The sequence below is a fragment of the Schistocerca serialis genome, chromosome 1, assembly GCF_023864345.2.
Source record: "Schistocerca serialis cubense isolate TAMUIC-IGC-003099 chromosome 1, iqSchSeri2.2, whole genome shotgun sequence".
NCBI classification, from domain to species: Eukaryota; Metazoa; Arthropoda; class Insecta; order Orthoptera; family Acrididae; genus Schistocerca; species Schistocerca serialis.
The window spans coordinates 111,572,092-111,591,197 of NC_064638.1; the positions used below are offsets into that span (position 1 = coordinate 111,572,092).

A 19,106-nucleotide genomic window follows, 5' to 3' on the forward strand; every position below is an offset into this window, starting at 1 on the left:
AACAACTTTGAATAGGTGCAGTTACAACGTTTTGCTGCTGAAACAATCTCATCTTTCTGTGTTAACTGTTGCATAAATAGAAATCTTATTTTGAGAAAGTACAACAACACAGGTGAAAATACACATGTTTACTGGTTCAAATGGCTCCAAGCACTATGGGACTTAACATCTGAGGTCGTCAGTCCCCTAGACTTAGAACCAATTAAACCTAACTAACCTAGGGACATCACACACATCCATGCCCGAGGCAGGATTCGAAACTGCGACCGTAGCAGCAGCGCGGTTCCGGACTGAAGCGCCTAGAACCGCTCGACCACAGCGGCCGGCCATGTTTACTGCAATAGAAATCTGTACAAGTGGCAACAGAAGTTATGGAATAGATTTAACACTATTCATGTTGCAATTAAACTAAACATGTACAGTCTGCATTATATTTTCTGTTCTGAATCAAGGGATTTTGCCAGACAGATGTGCAAATTCAGGATTCGTTTGGTACTTATCTTACAGAAATTCCATTTTTCAGCTGGGATACAGCGCCACATGTCAAGTAAGGCTTTCTTCTTGCTCCTTTTTACTGGCATAATTTTATCACGCGAGATAGGGAAAACTGTAATGTTATCTTGCGGCAGATTTCTTTTCCCAGCATCTCTCGGCTTATTTGCACTGCTTTGACATGTCCACGGTTGCTAGATGTTATGACTTCCCCTGCCCCCTAACGTCGTAGTGTGGTCGACTGGAATGTGTAGCAGCCAGACACACTCAGTTATCTTGTGTGAGCCCCTCTGCAACCTGCGGTCTAGTGCGCTAAGATTCCTGATATCCTCTCGTCCCATCTTGCACTCGAGGAATCCATTCACATGACAGGAAACTATTCCCTGTAATGAGGGATTTCTGGTCTACAACAGTGAAATACACTACTGGCCATTAAAACTGCTACACCACGAAGATGACGTGCTACAGACGCGAAATTTAACCGACACGAAGAACATTCTGTGATACGCAAATGATTAGCTTTTCAGAGCATTCTCACAAGGTTGGAGCTGGTGGCGACACCTACAACGTGCTGACATGAGGAAAGTTTCCAACCGATTTCTCGTACACAAACAGCAGTTGACCGGCATTCGCCGGTGAAACGTTGTTGTGATGCCTCGTGTAAGGAGAAGAAATGCGTACCATCACGTTTCCGATTTTGATAAAGGTCGGATTGTAGCCTATCGCGATTGCGGTTTATCGTATCGAGACATTGCTGCTCGCGTTGGTCGAGATCCAATGACTGTTAGCAGAATATGGAATCGGTGGGTTCAGGAGGGTAATACGGAACGCCTTGCTGGATCCCAACGGCCTCGTATCACTAGCAGTCGAGATGACAGGCATATTATCCGCATGGCTGTAACGGATCGTACAGCCACGTCTCAATCCCTGAGTCAACAGATGGGGACGTTTGCAAGGCGACAACCATCTGCACGAACAGTTCGACGACGCTTGCAACAGCATGGACTATCAGCTCGGAGACCATAGCTGCGGTTACCCTTGACGCTACATCACAGACAGGAGCGCCTGCGATGGTATACTCGGCGACGAACCTGGGTGCACGAATGGAAGAACGTCATTTTCTCGGATGAATCCAGGTTCTGTTTACAGCAATATGATGGTCGCATCCGTGTTTGGCGACATCGCACATTGGAAGCGTGTATTCGTCATCGCCATACTGGCGTATCACCCGGCGTGATGGTATGGAGTGCCATTGGTTACATGTCTCGGTCACCTCTTGTTCGCATTGACGGCACTTTGAACAGTGGACGTTACATTTCAGATGTGTTACGACCCATGGTTCTACCATTCATTCGATCCCTGTGAAACCCTACATTTCAGCAGAATAATGCACGACCGCATGTTGCAGGTCCTGTACGGGCCTTTCTGGATACAGAAAATGTTCGACTGCTGCCCTGGCCAGCACATTCTCCAGATCTCTCACCAATTGAAAACGTCTAGTCAATCGTGGCCGAGCAACTGGCTCGTCACAATACGCCAGTCACTACTGTTGATGAACTGTGGTATCGTGTTGAAGCTGCATTGGCAGCTGTCCTGTACACGCCATCCAAGCTCTCTTTGACTCAATGCCCAGGCGCATCGAGGCCGTTATTACGACCAGAGGTGGTTGTTCTGGGTACTAATTTCTCAGGATCTATGCACCCAAATTGCGTGAAAATCTAATCACATGTCAGTTCTAGTATAATATATTTGTCCAATGAATACCCGTTTATCATCTGCATTTCTTCTTGGTGTAGTAATTTTAATGGCCAGTAGTGTATTTACGGATCATCAGATTTCGGAAAGGTGGCGTCATATTTTGAACGTCTCTCACAAAATAAACAATGTTCAAACTTATGTTCAAATGAAAATCTTATGAAAAATACGAATTATGATCGCAACATTTAAGTTTCGTTGCTTTTGTCTTAATACTATCCTTCACTTTGTCCAATGCAATATAGAAACATTTAGGACGTGCTATAAAAAAAGCTGGAAACGTTCGTGATACATGATCAGTCCTTTCATTACGTCGAATGTCATGTTCCTTCACTTCTTTTCAACCGTAAGAGATGTGCCCAATACCTTACTCGCTGCTCAATATTTACGAGTTACAAGAGATACAGTGCATCAATATCTTCGTCTGACGACGACGACACATTCCGATCCATTCGTAGCACGGCCCTCTCACGTCTCTCTGACAGCGCCACTCCAGTGTGAAAGTTGCGTTGCTCTCTGGCGCACCTCTGTCTTTGGCGTCCCAAGCGGTGGCTTGTGTCGCTTGGGTCTTAAACCGACCCGGCCTGTTTAAAGCGAGAAGCTTTCAGTACTTGTAGCAAAATACTGTAGACTATGGGCGGGATATATAGACGGCTGAGTGATCAAGAAGGAGAGGGACCACATCGTTACAATTGCCACAGTGCAATCTGTTCCAAGAATGCCGGAAGTGAGTACTCATATATCATTATACATTATAGGTAATCCATTTCTATGCTCCTCAGCAATTCGGCAAGTTTTTACATCATTTGTAGTCAGTGGGATGTATATATCCCACCAAAACTTGCAGAATGCAAAAACTTTGGTATGTCTTGTGTCACAGACGTCTTCAAATTTTATGTTGAAAATTTTTAAGAAATGTCTTATGTTTTCATTGTCACAAGAATAAATGTGTTTTGCGACTGGTTTCTTATACTTATTCCACATTCATCACGTGATAAGATCCTTCTACAAAAAAATTTAATTTTGAAAATCCTTGGATCGCATGAAAACATGAACTTTTGAAAGTTCGGGGACACGTGTCCCGCCTCACTGATATTCAGAAATCGGTCAACTCAAAATTCTTTTGTTGGTATACGTGTAATTTTTTACCTTTAATTTTTTAAATGTGTGTTTTAGCCACAAAAGGGTTACTGCAGCAAAACATAAAATTATATTAAGAAGTTAAGGTCGAATGCATTTGAGTTTTCCTAAAATTAAACAAGACGTCATGTCAAAACATATGTGTGACAGAAATAGTCTATTAGCCAGTCATGATGTCAATCACATACATTATTTGGATGGATATCTACCCATGACTTTACGCTTTAAACGAAATTATAACAAGTATCATAGAGATTTGTCTAAACATGATTTTGTAAATAATAAAACCCAGTTTCATTTGAATTACGATTTACACAGTCATAATATTCGTACTAGACAGAATATAAAATTTCCATATAAACTTCCTTCTTTTCCAAGGTTTCGTATTTCAATTTGAGACCCCACAATTCAAAGGAAAATTAAAAGCCACACTTGCAACAAATTAGCTAATAATGTAGACTGAAGGCCTCTATTCTTAAGGATCATAGACGTTCGTTTATTATAAACGTCAATGCGATCAAGTATATGGTCGATAATCATAAAGTTTTTTCACCTTAAGAAAATCCTGGCAGTAGGGCGGGATGCCCATGCCTGGAAACCAAGAGGTCGCACGATCGAATCCCGGCCACGTAAATTTTCCGTCTGCCTCTAATCTGCCATTCGCGTCTCAATCTCTGTATATAAAAGGCAAAGCCCTGACTGACTCGTCATCGCCCGGCCCAGTACCGCTAAGTATAGAAACTTAAAGTTTGCAGTCAGAAAAAATGCGTGTTTCAGCATTTTTTTGAAATTCAACCACTAAGGGGCTAAAGTAGTGGGTGACAGTTTTTTTTAAGATAAATAATTACTAAGGAGCTAATAAAGAATTTTGAAGGCTACATCTATCACAACTGGTGGTTGACTTCTCGGTAAGAAATTAAAACGAAAAAAAACGTGTTTCAGTGTTTCTGGAAATTCAACCACTAAGGGAGTGCAATAGGGACGAAATTTTTTGAGAAAATATTTCGTTACATTAAAAGAATTTTAAAGCTAAAATATGAAAATTGGTATTTCACTTTTCAGTTAGATATACAGAAATATTTGTTAGGTGATGAAACTTACTATGGAAATATCTCCACAAGAACGCAAAAGGCCATGATTAACAAAAACTTTGGACTCCAGCTACCAGAATCGCTTTTCGATCAGAAGTAAATTCGTAAAAGACTATGCTTATAAGGCCTTAATTAGCGTGAAAAGCTTAGAAGGTGTTGCAATTTGTGAACAACATAAAAATTCGATTAAATAAAAACAAATATTTCTCGGCGGGCATGCAGTCTACGGCAACGGCGAGGCGTGAGGCGGCGCCTTGCCATGGTTCGCCCCTCCCCCCCCCCCCCGTCGGAGGTTCGAGTCCTCCCTCGGGCATGGGTGTGTGTGTGTTGTCCTTGGCGGCGTAAGTTAGTTAGATTAGGTAGTGCGTAAGCTTAGGGACCGATGACCTCAGCAGTTTGGTCCCACAAGACCCTACCACAAGTTTCCAAAATTACGCCACCGAAGTACTGAGCGATAAGCTAGTGATGTCATCAGGAACAACATGTGGTTCGAAAAAAATGGCTCTGAGCACTATGGGACTCAACTGCTGTGGTCATAAGTCCCCTAGAACTTAGAACTACTTAAACCTAACTAACCTAAGGACATCACACACATCCATCCCCGAGGCAGGATTCGAACCTGCGACCGTAGCAGTCGCGCGGTTCCGGACTGAGCGCCTAGAACCGCTAGACCACCGCGGCCGGCTATATGCACCTCATTTAGCTATAATTTCTAATTCACCTTATTTATATCGAGAGGTTGTAACAATGGAAAATTGTACTGGAATGCAGGAGTATCTGCAACGAAATGACGCGTGGCGCTGGGAATGGCAACTGAATCTCAATGTAGACAAGTGTAGTGCGCTGCGAATACATAGAAAGAAAGATCCTTTATCATTTAGCTACAATACAGCAGGTCAGCAACTGGAAGCAGTTAATTCCATAAATTATCTAGGAGTAGGCATTAGGAGTGATTTAAAATGGAAATATCATATAAAGTTGATCGTCGGTAAAGCAGATGCCAGACTGAGATTCATTGGAAGAATCCTAAGGAAATGCAATCCGAAAACAAAGGAAGTAGGTTACAGTACACTTGTTCGTTCACTGCTTGAATATTGTTCACCAGTGTGGGATCCGTACCAGATAGGGTTGATAGAAGAGATAGAGAAGATCCAACGGAGATCAGCGCGCTTCGTTACAGAATCATTTAGTAATCGCGAAAGCGTTACGGAAATGATAGATAAACTCCAGTGGAAGACTCTCCAGGAGAGACGCTCAGTAGCTCGGTACGGGCTTTTGTTGAAGTTTCGAGAACATATCTTCATCGAGGAGTCAAGTAGTATATTGCTCCCTCCTACGTATATCTCGCGAAGAGACCAGGAGGATAAAATCAGAGAGATTAGAGCCCACACAGAGGCATACCGACAATCTTTCATTCCACGTACAATACGAGACTGGAATAGAAGGGAGAACCGATAGAGACACTGGAGGTACCTTCCGCCACACACCGTCAGGTGGCTTGCGGAGTATGGATATAGATGTAGATACTTCTCACTGGGACGTTATCAATGGAACTTATGCCTCACGATTCATGTCCTATTTATACAGTATCTCAGAAAGAAGTCTACCTGGAAAGGCAAGTGGAAGAATCACACGTTGATCGGATTCACTACCAAGTGAGGTGGTACAGTTGACTCCTATCATAGAGCACGGCGAATCTAATCCCGATCGGCCACCCAACACAGATTTTTCCTGATTTCCCTAAAACCCTGAAGCGAATGTTATTTGATGTAGTCAAATTGAAGACAAGAGGTCTGTGTTTGTCTTGTTTATTAAAGCTTGAGATTCAAAAAAATGGCTCTGAGCACTATGGGACTCAACTGCTGTGGTCATAAGTCCCCTAGAACTTAGAACTACTTAAACCTAACTAACCTAAGGACAGCACACGACACCCAGCCATCACGAGGCAAAGAAAATCCCTGACCCCGCCGGGAATCGAACCCGGGAACCCGGGCGTGGGAAGCGAGAACGCTACCGCACGACCACGAGATGCGGGCAAGAATGATGCAGATTCAAAAAAATCTCAAAATATGACAACCAAAGAGTTTGCAGTAGAAGAGGTCTACGTCAGAGGTACCAGAACGATTTTCCCTTATAACTTTGGACTCGGTAGTAGTTTCCGGACTACTGTCCCTCACCACAAACTGATACATTTCTCTGTCAGCCGCTGCCAACGTCCTTGTCGCAGTGGTAACACCGGTTCCCGTCAGATCACCGAAGTTAAGCGCTGTCGGGCTGGGCTAGCACTTGGATGGGTGACCATCCGGTGTGCCGAGCGCTGTTGGCAAGCGGGGTGCACTCAGCCCTTGTGAGGCAAACTGAGGAGCTACTTGCTTGAGAAGTAGCGGCTCCGGTCTCGTAAACTGACATACGGCCGGGAGAGCGGTGTGCTGACCACATGCCCCTCCATATCCGCATCCAGTGACGCCTGTGGGTTGAGGATGACACGGCGGCCGGTCGGTACCGTTGGGCCTTCCAAGGTCTGTTTGGAGAGAAAGAGTATCACCCCCTGAAAGTGTGTAACATCATCACGGAATCAATCTGTATGTCTGCCACTGAAATGCGAAACAATCACTCTCCAGTTGACAATAAGCAGACAGTGGTGTTCGGTAATTAGTGTTCTGCTCCTAAATTTCCTCCTCACTTGTAATGAGAAGCCAACGAAAAGTGTCGGCTGGCATAATTACGTGTGAAGTTTTGAGATAATTCCGGTGCTGCAATTCAGTGGGACGTGCACTCTCTCACGGAGTTCACGCTTACGCACACATTCAGAGATATAAATTCGCACGTCCTCAAAAACAGTGCGTTCACTATGCGACAAGTTAATAATCCCCGAATACGCGAGTTTCGCATCGTGGCTGTAACTATGTAGTGTTGCATCCTGTGTGCCAATTATTAGCGCCAAACAACAATACGCTATGCTCGTTATCTCGTCTGTCTTCTGTTTCCTCTAGTTTGAACGCTTATTCGCACATACAGTCGAATGGTAGTCAACACTGGTGGACTGTCTGCGTATGCTCGTTCGCGTGTGTTCGCCTCCATTCGCTGCGGTGTAAGCCAGCCTCAGCTTTGAGCTGCTCGGATAGACACGGAGATCCGGCGACGCAGACAGACCGGAAGGATGCTTCTATTCCGAGAACGCGCCGCTGTCTCCAGACTTCTCGGCGATGTGGTTCAGCCACACAACGCAGCAATCGCGCATGCCGTAGAGGATCGTCTGGACTCCCCGTTTTAAATAAGAAGAAATGTCCTAACATTCTGATCCACGCATTCAGTATTACGTACTTTGCCGCTTTATGCTTGCGAAAAATGGAATCTTTCAGCTCGAAGCCTGTCAGCTGTCTTAAAAAATATATTTGCGATCAAAAAATGTGAAGCACGCAAAGGAGAGGAGGAACAGAAAGGAAACTTCACCGTTTGAGATGATATGTGGTGTTGTTGCAGCGATTACAAAATAGAGTCAAATTTACAAACACCTTGGAAGTATGAGTCCACTTATCAGTATGACGTCGCACACCCTCCGGTCTCGGTGCATTCGCTGATTCGGCTGAGAAGGATTTCTCGAAAAGGCTGAGCTGGCCCACAACTTTTGTTCAAAATGGTTCAAATGGCTCTGAGCACTACGGGACTTAACATCTGAGGTCATCAGTCCCCTAGAACTTAGAACTACTTAAACCTAACTAACCTAAGGACATCACACACATCCATGCCCGAGACAGGATTCGAACCTGCGAACGTAGCAGTCCCACAGTTCCAGACTGAAGCGCCTAGAACCGCTCGGCCACTCGGGCCGGCACAACTTTTGTAATTGGTCGTTGGTATTCTGGATGCTGGCACCGGGATGTAGTTGACGACTGAGCTGATCACACATGTTTTCTGTCGGAGATAGATCTGTAGATCTCCCCCCCCCCCCCCCTCCCCTACTAGCCAAGGTGTGAATTCATATACCAATGATTCCCCCCACCATGATGCCAGGAGTAACAGCGATGTGCCTCTCCAACGTTGGAATGATGGTATCTCTCCATGGGTCGCCGCCATACTCACCGACGAGTGTCGTCCAGGGTAGTACAGAACTACGATTCATCGCTGACCACTCTCCGACACCAGTCATCAGCATTCCGCGCTTCCCAGTCACGACACGTCTCCAAATGGGCCACGTGTGTTGTGTAAATGGCAGTGTATCCATTGGATGGTAATTCCCTACTCAGGCTGCTGGTATCTCCGACGAATGATGTGCGATGACACACAATGTTCCAGAGAGTCCATTATTTGTTCTCGAATGGCAGCCACAACTGGTGTAGGGGTTACGGTGTCCTTGATGCGTAATATGGCGGTCCTCCCAGCCGTAACTCTGACGACGAGTCTGCCTGCCCCCACGTTCCCATGTAGTCCAACATCGGAAGAAGGAAGGAGGAAGATTAAGGTTTAACGTCCCATTGACATCGAGGTCGCTTGCTACAAAAAGTGCGCGCTTACGGTATATCCAATGACATATGCGGTTGGATAGTTTTCTGAACGGGGTAACTTCAACAGAAACAAGAGTAACTTCAGATATGCACCAGAGCAGCGTAATAGGTCCTCTGCTTTTTACGATTTACATAAACGATCTGGTTGATGGTACTGACAGCGGCCTTAGACTGTTTGCCGATGATGTTGTAGTCTACAGAAAAGTAGTATCACACGAAAGTTGTGAACAAATCAATGAGGATTTGCAGAAAATAAATACGTGGTGTAATGACTGGCAGTTATCTCTCAATATTAGTAAGTGTAACCGACTGCGTATAACAAGGCGAAAATCCCCATTAATGTATGAGTACAAAATAAATGATCAGTCTTTGGAAGCGGTACCGTCAGTCAAGAATCTGGGTGTGGCTATTCGAAATGATCTCAAATGGAATGATCAGATTACTCAAGTAACGGTTAAGGCGAACTCTAGATTGCGGTTTATTGGTAGAATCCTGAAGCGATGCAGTCCGTCAACAAAGGAAATAGCTTACAATACGTTAGTTCGTCCAGTCTTAGAGTATTGTTCGTCTGTATGGGACCCTTACCAGTTGGGTCTGATTCAAGAGATTGAGAAGGTCCAAAGAAGAGCGGCAAGATTCGTGACTGGTACATTTATCCACGGCGAGACCGTTACAAATCTCATGGAAAGTTTGAAGTGGGACAGACTTGCAGATAGACGACGTGCTAAACAGAAGGGGCTGCTCACTAAATTCCGAAATCCGATCTTCACCGAGGATGTAGAGCATATATTATTACCCCCAACTTTCAAATCGCGTAATGATCATCATTCAAAGAAAAGGGAAATAAGAGCTCGTACTGAGGCGTTCAGACAGTCGTTTTTCCCTCGCGCGATCCGCGAGTGGAACAGAGGGGGGGAAATATGACTTTGGTGCGAATTGTGCCCTCCGCCACACACCGCTTGGTCGCTAGCGGAGTATATATGTAGATGTAGATGTAGGTCATTAGAGAAGACAAAGCACAAGCTCGGATTGTTTTCAAGGGTAGGGGACAAAATCAGCCGTGCCCTTTCAAAGGTGTCATCGCAGCATTTTCCTGGAGCAATTTAGGGAAATCTCTGAGAACCTAAATCACGTTGATAGGACGCTCGGATTGCTTTCAAGGTTGGAGGAGAAAATCGGCCGTGTCCTTTCAGAGATGCCATCCCAGCATTTCCCTGGAGCCATTGAGGAAAATCAAGGACAACCTAAATCACGATCATGGGATGCAGACTTGAACCTTCGCCCTCCAGAATGCGAGCGCAGTGTGCTAACCACTACATCACCTCACCTCCCTCGGTTCCAACATCAGTCCACTGTCACATCCGAATACCCCACAAACCTAGATACTGCATGATTTGACCAGGTGGCTGAATGGAAACTCTGTCGGGTACTGATAACGTTGTTTCACGTCTACGTGTCCTTGACAGTGATCGTTCAACATCTGACTTTTTTTTTTTTTACTTTATTGTTATTTTGACACCTGAACAAGCAGATAGGCTGGCAGCAGCACAATACGCCGCTCTTCAGCCGAAGAGAGTACAAGGAAATAAACAGAGAAGAGACATCACTTAGAAAAACGGCGGGAAAAAACAGTAGACACAGGAACATAAAAACACAAGAAGCCGTTCACACTCGATGACAATCCACACTACGAACTGTTGACACGACGCACAAACACTGAAGAAGACGATGGCACTGGTGAACAATGGAGTGTGACGGCGAAACTGAACACTAAACATGACGGCACACACGATACACTGATGGCGGTGATCTCCGGCGCGCGAATGTCCACTGAGCGTGTGCGAGTCCGGGGACCTGCCAAGAGGGGAACAGGGGTGAGGTGGGGGAGAGGGGAGGAAAAAAGGATGCCAATGGCTTAGGAGACGGGGGCAGGAGGAGAGGAACAGGGGAGGGGAGGCCCGGGGGAGGAGGGGGGAGAAAAGGAGGATGGAGGGAAAAGGGAGAGAAGGGAGGGAGGGTGCCCAGAGGAGTAAGTACAGGAGGAGGGCGGGAGGATCAAAGTTGGTAGGAGGGGTAGATGGAGGGGAGGAGGGCATCATCAGGGAGAGGGAGCTGGCGGAAGCCACCTTGGGAGAGGGTAAGGAGGGTGGAGAGATGGAGACCGGGTGGGACGTGCGAATACAGGCGCGGCAGCGGGCGGGGGTGGGAGAGGATTGGGGAGACGAGCGGGTGAGGAGGATCGAGTTTGCGGGAGGTGTACAGGATCCGTATCCTTTCAAGGAAAAGGAGGAGGTGGGGGAAGGGGATGAGATCGTAGAGGATCCGCGTGGGGGAGGGGAGACGGATGCGATAGGCGAGGCGGAGAGCATGACGTTCAATGATTTGGAGGGATTGATAAAAGGTAGGGGGGGGCGGAGATCCAAGCCAGATGGGCATAACAAAGGATAGGGCGGATGAGGGATTTATAGGTGTGGAGGATGGTGGAGGGGTCCAGACCCCACGTACGGCCGGAGAGGAGCTTGAGGAGACTGAGTCGGGAGCGTGCCTTGGCTTGGATTGTCCGGAGGTGGGGAGTCCAGGAGAGGCGACGGTCTAGGGTGACGCCAAGGTACTTAAGGGTGGGAGTGAGGGCGATAGGACGGCCATAGATGGTGAGATAGAAATCAAGGAGGCGGAAGGAAGGGGTGGTCTTGCCTACAATGATCGCCTGGGTTTTGGAGGGATTGACCTTGAGCAACCACTGGTTGCACCAAGCGGTGAACCGGTCAAGATGGGATTGGAGAAGGTGTTGGGAGCGCTGTAGGGTGGGGGCAAGGGCAAGGAAGGCGGTGTCATCGGCAAACTGGAGAAGGTGGACGGGGGGTAACGGCGGCGGCATGTCCGCCGTGTACAAAAGGTACAGAAGGGGGGAGAGGACGGAGCCTTGGGGCACACCGGCGGAGGGGAAAAAGGTGTAGGAATCTGTGTTATGGATGGTGACATAGAAAGGACGGCGGGAGAGAAAGGAGCCGATCAGACGGACGACATCTGACGCTGTTCACCCCCCTTATATACCCTACCAGACCTGGTAACGACACTAAGCGTAAACAACATTGTCGCACTCTGGTGGCTGTACAAACAGTCAGAGAGAACTGCGACTGTAATCATTTACGTATCTGCTGGCGGTGTGTACATGTACCATGTTGCAGTGACGTATGACCATGTCTTTAGGTGCTTCACTTTTTTCATTAGGCAGTGTAATGCTCTGTTTTAAGATCCGTTGCGAACTCATCGGAAATCCTGTGTTTACATTAGTGCGCTATGGGCACAACAGAAATAAGGTCACTAACTGAATTTGACCCCTATTGAAAGCGAAAGGTGTAAATAGTCATAAGTGGATGCATGCTTCAAAGTCACTTGTCAGTTCCAGATTCGTATCCACGTCACGTTATAGAAATTAGGGTCGTTTTAGATACCATTGCGGGTGTACTTTATCCTCTTTGTCAGGTATAGTTAAAAAAAAATCTCTCGACATACATAAATGCACAGAACTTTGTAAAATGTTCATATCAGTACAGTGATTAGGTGGCCTACTTCAGGCACTATATTGGGCGATTCAGTTGCACCGGCTAATTTGTTTTATGCTCTCCGCACTGCATCTACTCGTATATCACGAACATCATTCAGACAGGCGACAGCCACATAATCGATATGAGTTCCTCGCAGAGTCCTGGCCAACTGTTAGTAAATGCGGCCATATCGTGAGAAATACATGTAAGGACTGACTTACACAGTATTTTTGGATCATCCCATACCGTACTTCTGCTATACTTGTTCAACTGCCTCTAATCTTTGTATAATTAGTAGCGTAGTCGTACAGGTTTTGGATGTCTATGTCAGTTTATTCCGTTCATTGTACTTAATCTTTCGAAAATGGTGCGTGTTTCACCATCGGAAACAATGAAATTAACAAGAGATATCAAAATGAGAGGTGTGGAAGCAACAACGTTTCGGTATGTAACCCAGTTAAAAGATGAAACTTCCTGGCAGATTAAAACTGTGTGCCCGACCGAGACTCGAACTCGGGACCTTTGCCTTTCGCGGGCAAGAAGGTAGGAGACGAGGTACTGACAGAAGTAAAGCTGTGAGTACCGGGCGTGAGTCGTGCTTCGGTAGCTCAGTTGGTAGAGCACTTGCCCGCGAAAGGCAAAGGTCCCGAGTTCGAGTCTCGGTCGGGCACACAGTTTTAATCTGCCAGGAAGTTTCATATCAGCGCACACTCCGCGGCGGAGTGAAAATCTCATTCAGTTAAAAGATTATTACATAGCCATGTCGTTTTATTCAACCTTACATGACGGAACAATGTTGTTGGACACTTTGTTCTGGAGATGCGAAGCACACTGTCAAAATGTCGCAGAATACCTGGGAAAGTATACGAAGGCATTTTACAATTAGTCATAATGTATGGGTTATGTTCAGAAAACTACTTTAGCATTGGGTTATATACCGTAAAGGTATTTCCACATTTCCCATTTTGATATCTCCTCTTAATTAAGTTGTTTTCGATGGTGAAACAAACTTTATAAGGCAACGTTTCTGAACCATTTACGTAAGATTAACTGCTATAAATGGAATAAACTTGCAGAGAAATCCAAAACCTGTGTTTGACTTACATCGCTAACTACGCAGAGGAAGACAGAGACACTTGAAGAAGTATGGCAGAAGCAAAAATACCTAGTAACTCATGGCCAAACCTCACTTGTATTTTTCCAGTATGATTCCGTTTGCTAACAGTTACCCAAAGCAATCGATTACGCGGCTCTCGCCTGTCTTGATGACGTTCCTGATACAGACGTACTGCATAAGGCGGATAAGTAGGGGCAGCTGAGTCAGCTTGTACACTCCTGGAAATGGAAAAAAGAACACATTGACACCGGTGTGTCAGACCCACCATACTTGCTCCGGACACTGCGAGAGGGCTGTACAAGCAATGATCACACGCACGGCACGGTGGACACACCAGGAACCGCGGTGTTGGCCGTCGAATGGCGCTAGCTGCGCAGCATTTGTGCACCGCCGCCGTCAGTGTCAGCCAGTTTGCCGTGGCATACGGAGCTCCATCGCAGTCTTTAACACTGGTAGCATGCCGCGACAGCGTGGACGTGAACCGTATGTGCAGTTGACGGACTTTGAGCGAGGGCGTATAGTGGGCATGCGGGAGGCCGGGTGGACGTACCGCCGAATTGCTCAACACGTGGGGCGTGAGGTCTCCACAGTACATCGATGTTGTCGCCAGTGGTCGGCGGAAGGTGCACGTGCCCGTCGACCTGGGACCGGACCGCAGCGACGCACGGATGCACGCCAAGACCGTAGGATCCTACGCAGTGCCGTAGGGGACCGCACCGCCACTTCCCAGCAAATTAGGGACACTGTTGCTCCTGGGGTATCGGCGAGGACCATTCGCAACTGTCTCCATGAAGCTGGGCTACGGTCCCGCACACCGTTAGGCCGTCTTCCGCTCACGCCCCAACATCGTGCAGCCCGCCTCCAGTGGTGTCGCGACAGGCGTGAATGGAGGGACGAATGGAGACGTGTCGCCTTCAGCGATGAGAGTCGCTTCTGCCTTGGTGCCAATGATGGTCGTATGCGTGTTTGGCGCCGTGCAGGTGAGCGCCACAATCAGGACTGCATACGACCGAGGCACACAGGGCCAACACCCGGCATCATGGTGTGGGGAGCGATCTTCTACACTGGCCGTACACCACTGATGATCGTCGAGGGGACACTGAATAGTGCACGGTACATCAAAACCGTCATCGAACCCATCGTTCTACCATTCCTAGACCGGCAAGGGAACTTGCTGTTCCAACAGGACAATGCACATCCGCATGTATCCCGTGCCACCCAACGTGCTCTAGAAGGTGTAAGTCAACTACCCTGGCCAGCAAGATCTCCGGATCTGTCCCCCATTGAGCATGTTTGGGACTGGATGAAGCGTCGTCTCACGCGGTCTGCACGTCCAGCACGAACGCTGGTCCAACTGAGGCACCAGATGGAAATGGCATGGCAAGCCGTTCCACAGGACTACATCCAGCATCTCTACGATCGTCTCCATGGGAGAATAGCAGCCTGCATTGCTGCGAAAGGTGGATATACACTGTACTAGTGCCGACATTGTGCATGCTCTGTTGCCTGTGTCTATGTGCCTGTGGTTCTGTCAGTGTGATCATGTGATGTATCTGACCCCAGGAATGTGTCAATAAAGTTTCCCCTTCCTGGAACGATGAATTCACGGTGTTCTTATTTCAATTTCCAGGAGTGTATATAATACAGTGAAATTTCAGGCTGATTGACAAAATTTAAAAGCGGCCCCGTATTGTCGAGTACTCGCGCTGTTCATTTACCTTTCTCTAACTTCGCAGAGGCGCGTGTGTTGTTCATTCCCTTTGTTTGCGCCTCCCCCCGGTGTGTACAGAACCGCATGGCGGCTGTCTGCTGCCCGTGAGGCCGGCGCCTGTGACTGGTGAGACAGCGACTGGGAAACGGAAATGGCGACCCATAAATCTCGGCCAGACGTTCGCCTAGAAGGTCTGCAGGCGCCAGCCGCGGACCAGGCCAGGCGTGCAGCGGGCAGCCTAATGCACAGGCGATGCTCGTTTCACGCAACTTCAAGACGCTTGCCCTTACGCTACGATTCGTTTGTGCATGCATTTGTGCAAGCAAAAAAATCGCCGCAAACTTCTTGCGTCGAAACGACGGACTGACAATCTACTGCCGAACCGCCATCTGTGAGTCTAAAGAAAGGAACTTCAATGTTTTATAACCATTACTCGAATGCAACCTACTTGGGACCATTTGGAGAAGCCGATTTTTGACATCGCATTCCTTTCCTTTTTTAGCTTACCAACGAGTGTTAATTCTTACTCTATATTGTTCTCTTCATTCTTCTGTTCATGTCCCTCCTCTAGCCTTTCGTATTTTCTTCTGTAAACACTTAACTTTTTGTAGCTTTTCCCTGAATTCATGCTAGTTTTTATGTCTGTCTGTTATTCCTAACTCCTCCAAGGCTTTCCTAACGTCTATAAACAGTGATTTTTTTATTTAAAATTTTTATTAAAGAAGTTGAATACTGTTTATGTCAGCCCCTTGTTGTCCATTCTTTTTGTGGAGTCATTAAATGTAATCCTGCACTTTCTGATTGTATCTTTTCTATTCTGTTTTTCATAGACCATCTTGTCATTTCTTGAATTTTCAAATCCCGTTTTCGTACTCCGGATCCAAAATTTTTGGAATTGTTCTTCAGTCTTTCTTCTCCAAATTATTTAACTGTTTATCTGCATTTAAGGCGAGTCATTTGAAGCATAAAGACAGGTTATTTTCATCACCACATTGCGATGTCCAATTTTGAATTAATACATACCGATTTTATTGTAGACGCTCTCTCTTAAGTAGGGTGCTATTTCCATTTTCCTGATTCTATATATGTTAGCTGCTTTGTCCAGAGCATCTGGCAAGATTATTTTTCTCAAGTACTTAAATTCTGAATCTCAGTTTTTCCATATTTTGATTCCATATATTTTGGTGCACCTTTAACATTGGTCATTTGTACGGCTTTTTCGAAAGAAATTTGTAATTCAGTTTCTTCTTTTACCGCTTGGAGAATGTTTCTCTGTGCTGTTTCATCTTGTAGGTCCTCGGCTAAGCTTGCTAAATCATCTGTAAAAGCTAAGCAATTTCAAGGTTCTCTCTCTTACTTCCAAGTTTCGCTTTATTTGTCCCCTCATTCTCAGTTCTTTCTCCCCTTTATCGTGCTGTTTTCTCTTAAATAACAACTGAATAATAATGGAGACCGCCCATCCCCCGTCTCACGCATATTCTAATTTCGAAAGGTTTTGATATTTCGCCTAAAAATTTAACTTTATAAACTTCAACGTTATGTTAATGATTGCCGTTAATATATTAGCAGAGTCTAACATATGTATTTATTTACCTTCCTTTATTTATCTATACCTGTTTCTTTCCTTCCCTATCTTTCCGATTGTAGCATTTTGTTTTACTCTGAAACGGCATCTCCTGATAAGTGCGTATGTTTCCTTTGTTCCAGGAGAATGGCGATGTTGTCAAGCAAATGCTACAGATTTGCCAGTAAATTTCTCTGCAACAAAAGAATATGGGGGATTTGATAAACACAAATACAGAATGTGGAAGATTTTATTAAGAACTCCCATATTTATTTAAGAGCGAAAGTTACAATTCGGATCATGGCGTAGCAGAGCATCTAATTACGCAAAAATGCGTCCTCCTTATATGGCGCTCAGGAAACCAAAGACGACTATCTCATCTACTACAGACAAAGGGAAAAACGACAGCAGAGACGTAATTGCTAAAAGATAGCATCCTACCCGAAAAATATCATCACGAATCAACATACTCTCCCACGAAAGAAATGGAAGACTACTGTCGCTGATGGGCGATGTGTGTTTCCTTGGCAGTCAGTCCTACAAAATCCTGTAAAAAAAAACGGCAAACAAAGTATCAGAGTTGCAAAGAAAGATCTAGACCAGTGAGAGTCTAACTGCGGCCCGAGGGCCGCATGCGAACTTATAAATTATTTGATTAACTTCTCATGGCTGGAATTCACAGTCGTATTATATTTCTTAAAATACATCATAGTCGCCGTTGGCTGTCTTAAGTACAGTATTTATTATTACGATTGCAATTTCGGCCTTACGGCCATTTTCAAGTAACAATGCAAAAGTTACCTAACCACAAAAAACAAGCACATGGAGTATATAAATAATTAAAGAAACATTTCACTAAGATAGTAGCGTAATTATAAAAATTGGTGAGAAATATCCATAACTTACATTCTGTCAGAATATAAGACTGCCATGACATTAGTACATGTCGTCGTCTTTTTTTTTTCTTTATTGTGATTTCATTTTCATTACCCTGCCCCATATGGGGTATGTCGTCGTCGATAATGAAGCCTTTTGACAGCGAGAGTCCTACAAGATCCGATGAATACGACACTTATTACATCGTAAAATGTTGTTAAATATCACAAATAAAAGCTCAGGTGCACTGACAACATGTGGAGCTAAATCTGTTGGCGCGAAAATACATTTACCAAAGACACTGCATGCATACCAAGGATACAACTTATAAGCATTATATCGTAAAGTCTTTTCGTCTGTCGCCATCATACAGCTTTCTAAATAGTGCTATGATTGTAAGGGGCAGTAGGACAGGATGGGAATATTTATTTATAACATAATAGGCAATAATACATGTGTTATCTGTTAAAAAGCTCTCACATTGACTTAAGTGCTCGTAAATGAGATGAAGACAGAGCTATGATAAATATATACTTTGTGTGCGTATACATTTTACGAAACTGGCGTAAAACGCTGGCCAGCAATCCAATTCATCCGCACAAATACAGGATGCCTCCTTCAACCAGACTTTATTATAGCAAGCAAGACTACGTAAATATGTATACTATTCCATCGAAATTGCTTAAAATGTTTTCGATAAGAGTCCAAAAATAACTATACAGTTTTATGAATCACTGTTGAAGTTGATCTTAATGAAATGTTTGTTTAATTATGTATATACAACTTGTGCTTAATTTTTGTGTTTTTTGTTTTTGTTTAGGTAACTTTTGCAGTGTTACTTGAAAATGGCCGTAAGGCCGAAATTGCAATCGCAATAACAAATATTTCATACAATCAACGGCGACTATGACGTCTTTTAAGAAATATCAATTATTCTTGCTGTCCGCTGTTCTCAGCCGTATTTTACAACGTGCGTCTGACAAAATTCGGTGAACGGTCTCAGGAAATAAAGGAAACAAAGGTTATCAATAAAGTGCCTTTACTGGCCTGTAAACTAACCACCATTAACTAAAACACACTTCTGACGCAAGTAGTAAACGCTGCTTGTGGAACCGCTCGAAGCATCGTGGTCACGCAAACCCTTCTATAAGCGTAAGCCTTTCCAGAGCTAAATTGTGGCCGGGAAACAAAAAGAACTCTATCCGCGCCAAATCTGAGAATGAAGAGAGTGTTAAAGAAAAGTGATCTTGCGTTGACCGAGAAAGCAGAGCACGCGGACATTGCGGGTATGCAACAACGCGCGGCCA

General features: G+C 45.3%; 1 protein-coding gene and 1 pseudogene across 1 annotated transcript in view; one reads left to right on the plus strand and one right to left on the minus strand.

Moving 5' to 3' along the window:
- Positions 1 to 19,106, minus strand: part of LOC126462869 (probable G-protein coupled receptor Mth-like 1) — a 563,028-nt gene that overhangs the window by 18,739 nt on the left and 525,183 nt on the right. The gene's annotated exons all lie outside the window — the stretch shown is intronic.
- Positions 6,687 to 6,804, plus strand: LOC126426716 (5S ribosomal RNA; annotated as a pseudogene).